At 44.9% G+C, this 15,950-nt stretch overlaps 1 pseudogene; it reads right to left on the reverse strand.

Moving 5' to 3' along the window:
- Window positions 1-10,211: 10,211 nt before the first annotated feature.
- Window positions 10,212-14,327, reverse strand: LOC141986988 (uncharacterized; annotated as a pseudogene).
- Window positions 14,328-15,950: the final 1,623 nt, after the last annotated feature.

Below are 15,950 nucleotides of genomic sequence, written 5' to 3' on the forward strand. Positions count from 1 at the left end.
CCTCATGGATTGTATTTTCTAAATGAACAACCTACCCTAATTCTCAATTACTGAAGGAGAATCTCCACTCATTGATACATTTGGCTTTCCGCTACCAAATCTCTGTACAACTCTTCATGAGTGATGTACCTGAATGCTAATATCTAAACTATATTCTTAAATTTATTCACCTACATTTGGGTTATTGCTGATTATGTACTATATGTATCATATGACTTAAAAACAAACTTTGTATTTGTGGATAATCTAAGCACTATACCCAGATGTACAGACACACTTTTCTCAACCTGTGTATTATATAATTTTAACATTAGCTTTAATACATTTTTTAAATCTGTTTTTCTATGTTGGTAACACCATCTGGTGGCTGTGAAGAGAATTCAGCTTCATTGGTTTGTTATAATAGTGTATTAAATATGAAGAGTCCCATATTTAAAGTGAGTTAAGAATATGTCTGAAATACAAGAGACCATCTGTGAAAGGCACAAATCTTTCACTGTTACTCGTGATCTGTAGCACCTTACTCCACATTATCCCACTGTAAGAATATTTTGGGGTTATGGGACAGACTTTTATGGGTATTTAGGTTCCTAAACTCCTATTGATTTCAAGGGCATACTAAGGTACTAGTTGATGTGACTTATGTTGGCAGAGCCAATTGTTAGTTACAAACATAAAATCTTTGCTCTCTTATTGTAGTAGATGTGAATTAGTTATGATTGTATGAAATAGCTTACTTAGATAGAAAGAGACAGATTAGTCAGAAGATATATTTAAAGAGGACACCCTTGCACTTTATTTTCCTTTCTGCCACACAGGAGTTTTTTTGTTTTTGTTTTCTCTGTTTTCTCCTTCAAAACGTTGACAGCCTCAGGTTTGGATTCCCCAGAGTCTTGCACATTCTCCTCATTTACACCTGTATCAAGTGGGCTGATTCTCCAGTGACTTGTGCCTCTGTCTGTCTTGTACCTGTGCAAAGGGAGTGTAAAATGCTTCCTACTCAAAGTGGTAACATTTTGGCATGCACTGTGCTCAGGTGTAAAGGACAACATGAGAGGCCGGCACTGGAGAATCAGGCCCTGTGTCCATATGACTTTTAGTTTTAGATTCAGGAAATGAGCAAAGAAGGAACTGATATAAAATCTCAGTGAAGAGAAGGCAGAGAGTATCTCTTGCTCCTGAAATGCTGCTCAGCCCAGTTTCCCAGCAGACAGGCAGGTGAAGTTCTGCCATTTCAAGGTGCAGTGCACAGAAATCTGCATCCTAGCTCCCATTGCTCCTGTGAAATTAACCATTAATTACATTGGGGATAGGACGTGCTCCTAATCTGCTATCAAATTCTTTTACACTTGAAAAATTGTAGATTCCAGCAAATCTGTTTTTATTATGTGATTGTCTCAGAAGTTTTCAGTGTGTGATGTTGTTTGCAATAAGATTTAGATTGTCTCTGTGAAAGCTCTGGGATTAGACTCTACACGTTTGGTTTCTTTGGGTAGAAACTCACACCAGATGATAGCTTCTTTTAGACTCCATGTTCTCTTTATTCACAAAGACAAACAGTCAATCTTACAAAGGTCCATTTCAGAGCACTCTGGCCTCAAATCTTGCCCCTCTTTCACTTCCTTTTTAGTTATTTCCAGATTATTGAATCCTAGGTTTTGGGAGATGGTTCAGAAAAGCTTCTCACAATTTGCACAGCAAAATACACAGGCTGTGGCTGGATGGGAAGGGCACAGGTGTATGGGAAGGGCACTGGACCTGGATTTCTCCTGCTTGTGTCCATACAAATTGTTAAAGACTCTAATGTGGCGATTAGAGGTAGAAATACAGTGGGTACCTGTGGTGTGTAAGGAGCTAGGAATTTTTACCCATCTAGAACAGGCTTGCAATATATGGTATTTACCAGTATATCATTGCACAGCAGTTATGTGTTAGTTATATGAGAATGAAAGAAACTTAACAGGAAAGCTTTTGTATTATTCTGCAGCAGTGTGCCAGGTGGCCTTTCACCGTGTTGATAATATGAATGTCCAGCATCATCTGCTTCTACTCCATGCATTGAGAGAATGAGCTCAGTGTATCTGTTCCCACTGATGCAGTATAGACTAGAGGATCTTTGTGATTGATGGAAACTGTGTAGATAAGAAGTTTGGGAGTTAATCCTGATTTGTGCTGGTACCAGGCTATGGTTGGAAATGGCTTTGCGGAGGATAGTGATGCTTTCTCCTGGAAACACTGAGAAGGACTTTGGAGACCAAGTCAGCCCAGTCTGGTCCCTGGAATCTGAATAGGAAGGGAAATATTGAGGAAGCATCTGTTACAGGAGAGAAACTGAAATCACATAGGGCAGGGAGGTTTTTGTTCAGGTCTGTATCACTGTGAGACGGAAGCTAGCACCCTGCTGACAATAGTAATCTCCAGCGTCTTCAGCTTCTACACTATTGATAGTGAGAGTGTAATCAGTGTAGCCGCTCCCAGAGCCACTGAACCAGGCTGGGACCCCAGTGTAACGGGGGAGGTAGCAGCATAGATAAGAAGTTTAGGAGCTTGTCCTGGTTTCTGTTGGTACCAGTTTATGTAGTTACTAGTGCTGGAACTGGCTTTGCAGTTGATGGTGACTCTGTCTCCTGGAGACACTGCCAGGGATTCTGGAGTCTGAGTCAGCACCATCTGCCCACTGGAGTCTGAATTGAAAGGAAAATGTAAATTAATATAATGCATGAGTCAGAAAATTCAGGTTTTCACTTTAGTTTTGTTTCATAGTTTATCCTTTTTTCTCAATTACCTAAAAGATTATGAAAAATAAGTGCATTTAAAAACAAAGAATGTAATAAATTTGAGCTTGAGCAATCTATTGTGTGTATACATGTGTGTGTGAGAGAGGCTTCCAGGGCTCAATCTCCCATTATCTCACCAGACCCCTGTTATCTCAAATGGAATCTGACCCTGGATCCAGAGTATTAGCAGCCAAGTGAGCTGAGCCTGTGAGATCATCTTGATACATCTGGACTGACCGATGCTGATCAATAAACCCTAAAGACTGTAAAAAGGGACTCCATATATTACTGCTCAGAGCAGCAGGGAAAGATCAGGCAGATGTGAATATGCAAAGCATCTCGCCTCAGGCCCTACAAAGGGAGAACTGATTGGTTTGCCTCATTTCAGATATTTTGTCATTTTTATTGCCAAACCTTATGACAAAGTATTGCCCGTACTCAGAAGTCCAGCGTCTGCAGTGTGTTCAGGGTGAGTCTGATACGTGTCTGTGCTGCCAACTAATATCAGTGAGGGATGTTCAGCTCCATTAGTTTGATCCCATTGTGCATAGTAATGAACGTGAGACGTGTGTATGGAGATTTAAGAACATGACCCCTGTTATACAGCCAGGGCTGGGTTGTGCATCCTCTAAGGGACACTGTGGAGCCGCACTGCCCCTGCAGTAGCACTGAGAGGGCGTCGGTGCTGGGGCTGATCAGTGGCCTGGAGGGGAGCCCCTTACTCCATCATTTACAATGGAGCAGATCTCTCCCCCCATGTGTGTCATCCCCTCCCCACTCCTTCCAGGTGACTGGTCACTGAGGGATGAAGAATCTGAGCAGTCCCTGCTCAGGTGAGTGGCCTTTGTGCAGGGTGCCCCAGTGGCAGATATGCTCTACATGGCCCACCCCTCCTGTGCCTCTGTCTGAGGGCTGCTCCCATTGTGGCCCACACTGCTAGTCACACAAGGGCTGGCACTTCGCGTCTGTTGTTTGAACAGCCTTACACTGAGAGTAAATTCTGCCACCCCCCTCCACAGTGCGGACAGGCCCAGATTCAGGGCTGCTGTGGGCCTGCTGCTCTGGGAGCAGAGGGTCTCAGGGTATATTGCCCTGTACAGTGTGGAGGGAAATATTGCAGGACCTCCATCTGTTAGTTGCTCTTGGGGGAGAGAGGGGTTCTGTCAAGGTTCCTTCCCCACTCTGAACTCTAGGGTACAGATGTGGGGACCTGCATGAAAACCTCCTAAGCTTACTTTTACCAGCTTAGGTTAAACCTTCCCCAAGGTACAAATTAATTCTATCCTTTGTCCTTGGAATTTCCACTGCCACCACCAAACTCTAACTGGGTTTACTGGGAAACGTAGTTTGGACATGTCTTTCCCCCCCAAATCCTCCCAACCCTTGCACCCCACTTCCTGGGGAAGGTTTGGTAAAAATCCTTACCAATTTGCATAGGTGACCACAGACCCAAACCCTTGGATCTGAGAACAATGAAAAAGCATTCAGTTTTCTTACAAGAAGACTTTTAATAGAAGTAAAGGAATCACCTCTGTAAAATCAGGATGGTAGATACCTTACAGGGTAATTAGATTCAAAACATAGAGAATCCCTCTTGGCAAAACCTTAAGTTACAAAAAAGACACACAGACAGGAATAGTCATTCTATTCAGCACAGTTCTTTTCTCAGCCATTTAAAGAAATCATAATCTAACACATACCTAGCTAGATTACTTACTAAAAGTTCTAAGACTCCATTCCTGTTCTATCCCCGGCAAAAGCAGCAGACAGACAGACAGAGACCCTTTGTTTCTCTGCCTCCTCCCAGCTTTTGAAAGTATCTTGTCTCCTCATTGGTCATTTTGGTCAGGTGCCAGCAAGGTTACCTTTAGCTTCTTAACCCTTTACAGGTGAGAGGATTTTTCCTCTGGCCAGGAGGGATTTTAAAGGGGTTTACCCTTCCCTTTATATTTATGACAGGTGCCTAAGCCAGCCCACCAGTCATTGCCATTTCTGTAGTGGAGATACTAGGACCACAGAGCTTGCACCACTCTAAGGCTGGTGCACAGTTCTCAGAGCAGATTTGCTGTCACTTTGTACCCTGAGACAAGGCTCTATCTCCCTGGCATACCCTCAGTGAGCTCCCACGTGCCCTTAAGGAGGAGAATTGGAGCCGTAGTGACTGAGTTGAGGTTTTTAGAACTGTTCTGGCTGCGGAAGGCAAACTCTCGAGGGGAGGCACTCAGGAGTGATTGATCCCTAAGGTTGCTTTTGAAAAGAGCAACACATGTGCCCCCAGAAGAAACAGCACATGGGGCAAAGAAAAAGAGAGAGAGGGAGGGTGGGAGGGACTGCCAAATCTAGCTGAATGGAACAATAATGTGTCCTTTGAAAAATCCCAGCTTTCTGTGTGCAGCCATATTTCCTGCATCCCCACAAGCTGAGGCCTCCACACTGTTCCCATCATGGTCCAAAAAACCCCAAAACATCAAATTATTCTCCTCCTGGCAAATCAGCTGTGAAAGAACGCTGGAGCTAAAAATGTAAGGGACTGACACAACCCTCCCTGAAGTCTATGGGAGTCTTTCCACTGACTTCAATGGGATTTGGATCAGAGCCATAATTCATAAAGACATGGAGACTCTCAGATAAGATAACCAATGGGAATTCCTGTTCATTGGCAAACCTCTAATCTGTAAGTGTAATAACCAAATACTGACTCGGTGCAATGCTTGTGAATAGTGGGACTAGCTGTTGTAACTGCAGTGTAGGGAAGGAGCTGAGGATCTGGCCCAGCCATAGGAAGTGTGTTAGAGTTTCTGACAAACAGCTCCGCTGTATTTACACACAAAGCGGGCCAGGATGCAGTAGGACTTGACTTTGCTCTTGTTACTGTTGAGCAGTGACACCGTTCAGAGAGTGTTTCACGCTCTGTTGCAGCTTTCAATTGTGGAATAAGTTAATGACCCTGAGATCCTTCCTGTTTTGATTCACCATGAAGTCAGTGAAGGTGGCGATGGTTTCACACCCAACTGTGACACGTGCAGTGGTGAGCCCAGTGCGCTCCATGAAGAAGAGGGAGGTTTTCTATTGGTCTGTATCACGGTGAACATGGCCAGTGCCAGCTTTGGTGACAATAGTAAACTCCAGCATCATCTGCTTCAACAGCACTTACTATGAGAGTGAAATCAGTCCCAGACCCTCTGCCACTGAATCGGGCAGGAACCCCGGAAGGATAAATAAGGAGCTTGCCCTGATTTCTGTTGGTACCTGGGCATGTTACTGCCAGCGCTAGAACTAGCTTTGCAGCTTCTCGCAAATTTGTCTCCTATAGACACAATTTGTGATTCTGGAGTCTGCGTCATCACAAAATCCATAGAGACCTGACATGTTGTTACAATGACTAGAAGCTCAGGACTGTTTTTAGAGACACGTCTAGGTGAAGAACGTATTAAGGTGTAATTCATAAAATACTGTGATGTTATTTTCCATATTTTAGATGTTGTTCCTGATGCTACATTGCCTCAAAGCCTGGATCATCATTATTTCATACCTGGAATGCACAATACAGGTACCCAGAGAAACAGTCTGTGAGATCATCTTAGCAGCTGTGGAGTTGGCACAGTGATTGGCTACCCGTATGGTCTTAGCAGACGCATTTATAAGAGCTCAGTAGCACAACGAACAGATGTCGTTTGCGTATGAACATGCAAAGCTCCTGTAAATGCACTTCACATCTGGTGTTTCGAAACATTCACCTTTGACTGGGTAGTTTAGTTTTACCAGCCTTGATCATATGGTGGAGATCTGTGCACTCAGCATCCCCTCCAGGCATGGATCTCCCCATGGCTGTCTGCAGGGGTGATCCAGCTGCCTCCACAGCACTTTCCCTCATTTCCTCTGCACTCTGTGCAGGGTTTGCTCTGGGTCTGGAATCTGCATGGAGAAGGTGGTGGAGGCTGGGCAGATGGAAGGGAGGAGTAGGTGGGCAGTGGACGGGGCCAGAGAGTTCACACATCTCCCCCTTCCAGCCCCATAAAGAATCCTAAGAAAGGACAATCCAGCCACAGTGTCAGGGCAGTGACAAGGAGCCTGTGCTGCTGTCAGTCTGTCCCGTGGGTAGAGGACTGTGAGTCTGGCACCTCTCGCCAACAGTATTTTGCGGTGGAATTGTTTGCAGAGAGAGTCAACTCTTGATCCAGCTTAGTGCGCATTACTATCAAGAGACGTGCTCGCCAACATGTGTAACCCTTCTGCCCGTCAGAGTTGGCAGCAACAAGGGCCAGGTTCAGTAGCTAGGGGTTCCATTCCAATAACACAATGCAAAACCGGCTCGAGGCCCCACCCAGTGACCTGGGACAAATATATACCACCCCCACTGTGCACCTCCAAGAGGCAATACTTCCCCTGTCGCAAGCACAGAGTCTGAGTGTAGCAAAAAGCCTTTTAATAACAGAGAGAAACAATGTGGCATATTGTTGGGGAAACACCACCAACAGGATTCATAACACAACCCATGAGCAAAAAACCCACCCCAAGCAAATTGGGGCATGTCCTTTCCCTTTGGTTCTTGAGTTCAGCAGCCCAAAATCATCCAAAGTCCCAAAAGTCCAACAATCCAAAAGTCTCTGTCCCTGGTCAGGGCAGCCCCAGAGTTCGAAAGTTTATCTGCAGAGTTTTACCTCCCAACCTGGGTGGAGATGGGGGGGTGTTAAGGAGCACCTTACTAAAATAATGAATAATGTAAATTGTGAGTCATGACTAAAGCAGCAAATTGGGTTGGCTGTAATTTGTGGGGTCATTTCATTGGTTGCATGTGAGAATCCAGATGGGTGCAGGGTGCTCATGGAAATGTTCGTAAATCCTGAACATTTCATAGATTTTTAGCATGAAAACTGGCTCATGTAAGTGCCTTCTTCCTCAGGGGCTGATCATCACTTGTCATTCACTAATCTCCTGTTCGAAGGATACAGCCATCTACACAACAAGCAGAGAAAATCATAGAATCACAGGGTTGGAAGGGACCTCAGGATGTCATCAAGTCCAACCCCCTGCTCAAAGCAGGACCAACACCCACTAAATCAACCCAGCCAGGGCTTTGTTAAGCCTGACCTTAAAAACCTCAAAGGATGGAGCTTCCACAACCTCCCTAGGTAACCCATTCCAGTGCTTCACCATCCTCCTAGTGAATACCCCATGATTCACATGACCCATCACCATGAAAAAAGTAGTGCAGGGGAACAGTTTGTGTATGATCCATAGGCTAAAACTTGTCTGCAAAAATCATTTGGAAAAGACTCAAGAACAATGAATAACTCACAAAAACCAGCACAGGACCAAATAAACAGGCTCTGGATGAAATTTACCCTGAGCTGGGGTCCAGCCCAAGGCTGATGAACCATTAAAGCTTCACTTTAGCCCTGAAAATGCTGCTTATCATAGAATACCAGGGTTGGAAGGGACCTCAGGAGGTCATCTAGTCCAACCCCCTGCTCAAAGTAGGACCAATCCCCAATTTTTGCCCCAGATCCCAAATGGCCCCCTCAAGGATTGAACTCACAATCCTGGGTTTAGCAGGCCAATGCTCAAACCACTGAGGTATCCCTCCCCCCAGGCAAATGTGATAACCACTACACTACAGAAACCTGGCTAAAATTTAATTTAATTAACTGATTCATTTGAGGATGACTGGAAGCACTACACGTTATGCTTCACTTCTTTTAAAGGTGTGCAATGGTTTGATCCTGCAAGGCGCTGAGCTTCTTCAACTCTCAGAGAAGCACACCCAGCATCTCACAAAGATTATGCTGCCTTGTGCCTGGGAGAATTTTACCTGAAATTTGCAATAAATAATATTCCCCATGAATAATGTGAATAGCTCTCGTAAATGCCAGGGAAGGAGGGGTCTGAGGAGTTGGCCCAGTAGTAGGAAGTGTATGAGAATTTCTTACAAGCAGCTCAGCTCTAATACTCAGCTGTGGGCTCTAATACTTTGATCTCATTTGGTTGTTGGTTTAGTGTGTGGCTGCTGGGTGGGTGTTGGTGGCCTGTGATACACAGGAGGTCAGACTGGAGGATCTGGTGGTCTCTTCTGGCCTTAAACTCTGACTCTGACAGCTGTCTCTACGCACACAGCAGGCCAGGCTGCTGTAGGACTTTACTATGCCCTTGTTCCCGTTGAGCAGTGACACCATCCGGAGAGCGTGTCGTGCTTTCTTGCCATTTTCAATTGCGGAATCAGTCAGTGACCTTTCTGTTTTGATTTGCCATGAAGGTGGCAATGGCTGGAAACCTCGCTGTGAGAACAGGGAAGTTATTGTATTTGTCTGTATCACTGTGACAGTGGCCGGTCCCAGCCTTGCTGACATTAAACAATCTCTAGCACTGACCCCTTCAACAGCGCTTACTGTGTGTGGGAAATTAGCCCCAGACCCACTGCCACAGAGGAGCTGGAACAATCTGTATAGTGGGAGGTACTGAGAGGCATTGAACCAAACTGTAAGCCCCGTATATGATAGAACCACTCCAAGCCAGGGGGCGTGGCAGCATCCCAGCACCCGCAGTTCCAGCAGCTGTGGGGGCAGCTGCAGCTTGGGGACATGCCTGTAGGGTCTAACCCCCATTGGTGTCAGTGGCAACACTCCGTTAATGTCTCTAGGCCTTGGATCAGGCTCAAAGAAGCAGATGTCCAAAAAAGCTCAGTTCCCATTTAGGCACCTAAATGTGGGCCACCCAGCCACTGCTATTGAGACTGGTGTGGCCAGGCTTCCAACAGACCTCGCCATCCCACCTGCTGAGCTCTGTGGGATACTTCTTTTGTGCCTGAATGGGAGATGATCTCTTTGGAAAAAAAATAGCTCGTATTTCTTAATTACTATCATGATTTGTATTGCTGTCGTGCCTCCTGCAGGCTCCAGTCCTGGATCCAGTCCAGCACCACCTCCAGCCATACATGTACAGGTTCAGACATCATCTACTGCCGGAGACAGCAGGGATGGGTCTGGTAAATACGTGGATGGGAGACTGCTGAGTTGCTGTTGGAAGGGGTGTTGATGGTTTAGTAGGAGACCCTCCTCCCTCTGAGCCTGTACTGAACCCATGATCTCAGGTGGCATTAGGTGAGCTGCACTGCAGAGAGCAGTCATGTGGATGAGACCCCAGATTAGACCCCACTTGGGGTCTTCAGCTACCCTATGGCAAGTTTTGCAATAATAGGGATGAATATTAGCACACATATTGTGGGAGAATAGACCTATCAAATACGCCCTGTAGTTCTAATGGGATACAATAGTCTTGGGATCCAGTTGCAGAGTGTTGCTCCTTCCACCCCGGTGGAACTGAGCTTCAGCGGAGGGTGATCTGATCCCTGTATTTGTTTCTTTGATGGTTTGGGAATGTTTGGTGCTGTATAAAATGTCAGATGTATTTGGAGTTACTTCCTCTTTTTCATTTGCATTAAATCATAAAATTCACCATCTTGATCACAGCTGTGACAAACAAGCACCGTGCGTGTTTTGTGCACAGGGTGGTTTTTGTAATGGTCTGTATCACTGTGATAGGGTAGCTGTTGTGTTGCTGACAGTAATAATTTCCAGCATCTTCCACTTCAACGCTGCTGATTGTGAGAGTGAAATCAGTTCCAGACCCGCTGCCGCTGAACCGGGCTGGGGTTCCAGAGTAACGGTTGGTAGAATCATAGATAAGTAGCTTAGGTGCTTGTCCTGGTTTCTGTTGGTGCCAGTCTAAATTGTTGCTAATGCTGGTACTGGCTTTGCAGTTGATGGTGACTCGCTCTCCAGGAGATACGAACAGGGATTCTGGAGTCTGAGTCAAAACAGTTTGGCCATAGGACTCTGGATATGGAAAGAAAATTCATGCAATCATGGCATATAATTAAAAGTACTTGAAGCTTGGTATTTAAACGCATTTTTCATTTAAGAATTTATTAAACACTAGATTGCAAAATAAGTACTTCAGTATTATTTTAAGCTTAGCTAGCATTTTATTGCCTCTGAAGTCTGTTCCCTGTTGATATAATGCTCACCCTGAATCCAAAGCACTAGTATCCAGAGAAGCTGGGCCTGCGAGAGCATCTTGACAGGTCTCCGTGGGGAATGCTGAACAGCTCACCGGGCAGTGCAAACGGGGCCGTTTATGAAGGCTCCGCAGCCCAGCCAGGGAACGTCCTTCCTGTGTGAACATGCAAATGACCCCTTCATATAAATCTGCTGCGTTTTAGATGCAAGGGCATTTCCTGTTACTCTTGTGTGGTGTTGGTCTCTGTAGCCTGGTGATAGTGACTTATGAGGTAACTGATGGTATTATGAATGGAATAACAGAAGGTGGTCTATGCAGAGGGGACCAGGAATCTTGTATGTGACCTTGTATGTAAATGGTTAATATCTCCCAGCCATTTTTACAGCAGTTTTCAGATCCGTTTACCTCCCTTTAAGTCTGTTATTCTTCCTGCCATGAAAATATTCATGGATGTCATTTACGTTACAAACTATGCTTCTTTGAGGGTTTGTCTTTGCAAAACAGTGGCTTCTGCTTGATTCAGACATGTTGCCAGCAGGCAGGCAGGGTATTTCAGTAGAGTCCAGACTGATTTCTTTCACAAGAGCACTGCTATTGGCCACTTATGGAAAGCTGCCCTCATAATTTCTGGAACTGATAACGTGTATTGCTGTCCTAACCCCTGTTAGGGGGCTTATTCCTTCACCCACTTACTTCCCTGGTCCTTCTCGCATGAACAGAGAGCAACAATACCCGAAGTCCAAAGGTGCAAACAATTCAATGTTTATTGGGGTGAACTTCCAGCAAGCATGATTCCAGTTTCCTTCCTTAGTGTCCCCCTTCCCAGCTCTGACACCACAGAGCCTTACACCTGGGTCCCTGTTCCCATTTCTGCCCTTAGCCAAACATGATTCCAATTTCCCCACCCCCATTCCCTGTTCCCATCTCCCCCTTTAGCAAAACATGATTCCAATTTCCTTACCCACATTCCCTGTTCCCATCTCCCCCCTCCACATGCCCACCCACTTCCTGATTGACTGCAGACTATATAGTAAAACTTGAGTTCTGCTTAGCTATACCTTAACCAATCATTTTACTGAAATTTAACTAACCAATCCTAACATATTGTAACATGATTATGTAACCAATTATATCCCACCACCTTAATTAGTTTACACCCAGCAAAATTAATTATACAGCAGACAGGAACGATCACAGAACCAGACAGAGATTATACAGACAAACAATAGCAAAGTGTGAACTATAATGACAAAACAATACAGAAGTGAGGATTTCACATCCCAGTTATTGATAAGTGAGTTCTTGCCAGACAGGATGCTATCAAACTAAGTTTCCTTTTACATTTTCTAGGCACTTCCCTTTCTCTGGAGGGGATAGGCATTATCAGGACAGGACTGTATTCCTAACAGCCCAATAGCACCTTATTTCAATGTGACTAGTTTGGAATGCGAGGAGGTGACCGGTCGCTTCCCAGCTTATGGCTGCCTCTGCTGCTTAGCCAAAGGCCTTAGCCTAAGAACAGGGCCTCAGACTGTCACAGTAAGAGAAGGACCTTACACCGGCAGACAGTGATTTTGATTCTTTCTTTTATACCTCTAACTAGCCAAGTGATAAGAATACACCTAAATTCTTATAGTCTAGGCCTTTACAGACAGGCCTGAATATCTATATCCTAACAACCCCCATCACCATTGCTTCAGTCTGAGTCCCCAAAGCACATACTAGATGAGACTTCTTGATGAGTGTTTCCATGTGTATCATTCTAGATACATTATTTTGTGTCCCAGACAAACAAAAAATGTCTTCAAATTATGGTTGCTCTTTCATTGCCTGACTTACAAACCAGCTGTGAAAGAATTCTGGGGCTAAAACTTTAAGGGCCTGATGCAAAGCTCATTGAAGTCTATGGGAGTCTTTCCTCTGACTCCAGTGGGCTTTGGATCAAGCCCATAATTCATAAAGCTGTGGAGAAGCTTAGTGAAGATTGTCAATGAACATGAATTCTCATTAGCTGATGGTTAATTAGTAAGTTCCCTAACCAAACAGAGACTCTGTGGGACACTTGTGTATTCACTGTGAATTAGAGCACTTTGATGATCTTTGGAGATCCATGGTTTACCCTGGATTACAATTCAGTGGCTGTTGTGGACACCTCATTGACGATGTGTCTGTGATTAGTTCTGATTGAACTAGGGCTGTGCTGCAATTCAGTTGTCAGATCTTGATATTTGGCTACTTCCCAGTAATTCTTCCAGCACTTGTCTGAGGTGGATGGTTAGGAGGAGGCACCTGCTTGTCCCTGGGATAGCTGTGACATGGCCAGTGTGGTCACTGTCTAACATGTCTTCCTCCTGGCCTGAGCTTGTGGTAGCCCAGGCTGAATTGGAGGAGGGGAATTTACAAGAAGGCTCCACTTCTTTTTGGTCTGTCACTGTGACACCAGCTTCTTGTTCTCTCCAGGCTCTCCTCCTTGTGGGCTGTTTTATTCACACCCTTTTCCAGCTGTTTATCTGTCATCTGTCTCTCCAGCGACAGACCAACCACTTGCTCCTGAGTGAACCTAAGAACCCTGGAACACAGTAGCTTGTTGGTGAGCCTGTAGTGGGTCCGATCCTACACCCCTAGAGGTCAATGGGAACACTCCTGTTAACTTCACTGGGCCTGGGATCAGGCTCCAAGATGCAGATTTTTCAAAAGAACTCAGCTCCCATTTAGGCATCTAAATATTGGCTACTCGGCTGCTTCTATTAAGACAGGTATGGCTGGATTTTCAACAGACCTCAACATACAACTTGCTGAGCTCTGGGGATCATTTAGTTTGTGCCTAAATAGGAGATGATCTCTTTTGAAAAACTGGCCCATATTTGTTAATTATTATCATTGTTATTGTATAGCTGTCGTGCCTAAGGGCTACCCTGATGGATCCATTATGCTAGGTACTGCACAAGCATTGTTTTCCTCATTCTTCCCTCTTGCATTTTTTCTTTTAAAAGATCGCTCTGCCTTTATCAACAAACTCTACTTAACAGAGCCATGTAGCCTTAGGTTTTCCTTGAGCTCTCTGCGTGGACAGTGGAAATGACAGTGGGAGGAGTCTGCTGTGTTAATGTGGTAGAGAGTGATTTCCTAACTTCCTGTTTCTTGTTTGTTATGAAATCTGTGAAGCTGACTGTCCACATGCAGCTGGGAGAAATGCTCCGCATGGCACACTCAGACAGGGTATTGGGCTGTATCACTGTGAGAGGGGTGTAGTCTTGTTGGCAGTAATAATCTCCAGCATCTTGAGCTTCAACCCTGCTGCCTGGGAGAGCGAAATCAGTCCCAGACCCACGGCCACTGAACCAGGCTGGAACCCCAGATTGCAAGGTGGTAGCACGATAGATAAGGAGCTTGTCCTGTTTTCTGTTGGTACCAAGCTAGGTAGGTGCTAACACTTTCACTGGCTCTGCATCTGATAGTGACTGGGTCTCCTGGGGACATCAATAGAGATTCTGGAGTCTGAGTCAGTATTTTCGGCCCAGTGGAATCCAGAAGTAAAAAGGAAATGGAAGAATTTGTAACAAATTGATCAAAGAGTTATGGCTTTATTTTGCAACACATCTTTAATCTGATATCTTATTAAACAGCATTGAATAAAACATCATAGTATCTCTTACAATGAATAGATTACATTTACATTGTCACTGATGTTATTGTTCATTAAAGCTGAGTCTAGTGTTTTTCTCTTACCATGAATCCAAATAACTAGTATCCGGAGAAGCTGAGTGTGGGAGATCATTGTGACAGTTCTCAGCCACCAGTGCTAACCAGGTGACTGTGCAGTGCAAACAGCTCCATTTATGTGAGCTCAACAGGGCAGGAGGGGAGTGTCGCTCGTGTGTGAATTTGCCAATGGAAGAGTCATGTAAATTCACTTCATGTGAGTGGTGCGGGCAGGATTCTGAACTGTCTTGTATTTGTGTCTGGTTTATAAGACTGGAACAGCCAGATGGTGCAGGGGACGCCATATGTGTTGCAGCTGGATATGAGGGGCTAAAGCATTCACCCATTTTCTAGAAGGTTTTTAAGAGCAGTTTGAAGAGCCCAGCCTGTTTTCGTTTTTGAGTTCAGTTTTTCTCCTGCCCCATGGAAATATAATTGAATTACCCAGTATTTCCTTCTGCAGGAGATAACTGAGCAGATGCCTTGTAATTACCCTTGGCAAGTAATGACTTTCCTTTCACGCTGAGCCAGCAGAATACAGCAAAGTAGTAGCATGGTCTATAGTGCTGGAAACCAACCCTGATAACAGTGACACTACTGCATGTCACTGTTGGGCTCACACTGTGTTCTTGGCCAGCATAAGTGTTTCAGACCCTCGCCCTGTGTCCACTGTGGGTGAGAAAGGGATCTGGGCAGAAACTTGAGAGGGGAGAGATTTTGAATAATTGGGAGACTTTTTTGTATTGCAGACCTTAAACAACACTGGTCTCACTGATGCACCTGGCTGTGTCTTTTGGCTGGATGGGAGGCTATAAACACTTCTCTGTAGAGGCTGCTTATGGCATTTTAAACACTTGGATGTTGAACTTTAATCTAGATCATTGAATTATATGTGGGAATAAGGCCATCATAGCCCCATGCTGCTCCAAAGGCTTGTTAACCGAGTGTTAGAGGAAATTTTGCACGTATACAATACTGCATGGTGCACATTTTGGTGTATGTGTAAATACAATGAAAATCACCCGAGTGGCTTTTATTGTAAAGTGCAATAGTAGAAACCCAGTGTTATAATTTTATTTCTTATTTATTCTCTGCCTGTAAGAAAACAGATTTCATTTTTTTTGTGCTAAAGTTTTTCTGCTCTACTCCAGTGGATGCTCAGGGTTGGCTGAGCTGGTTTCTGCAGGGTTACATCGGGGTAGAGCTCAGTGTGGGCTGAATGGTGGCTTTGGAAATACAAGGTGACCCCACCCAGTGCAGGCTGATGGGATCTAACACACGGTGGCCTGTGTGGGGTGTAAGAGGATGCCCGCACCCTTCAGACAACACAGGAGAGCTTTGCAGACTCTCAGGCCTTCCACTAGTACAGAAACACAGACAGGAAATCGTCCGGACGGACAGCAGAGAATAAAGTGGGAAGATTACAGCCTTGACTCGCTTTCTTACTCTCAAATA

The sequence above is a fragment of the Natator depressus genome, chromosome 4 (genome assembly GCF_965152275.1).
Source record: "Natator depressus isolate rNatDep1 chromosome 4, rNatDep2.hap1, whole genome shotgun sequence".
NCBI lineage: Eukaryota > Metazoa > Chordata > Testudines > Cheloniidae > Natator > Natator depressus.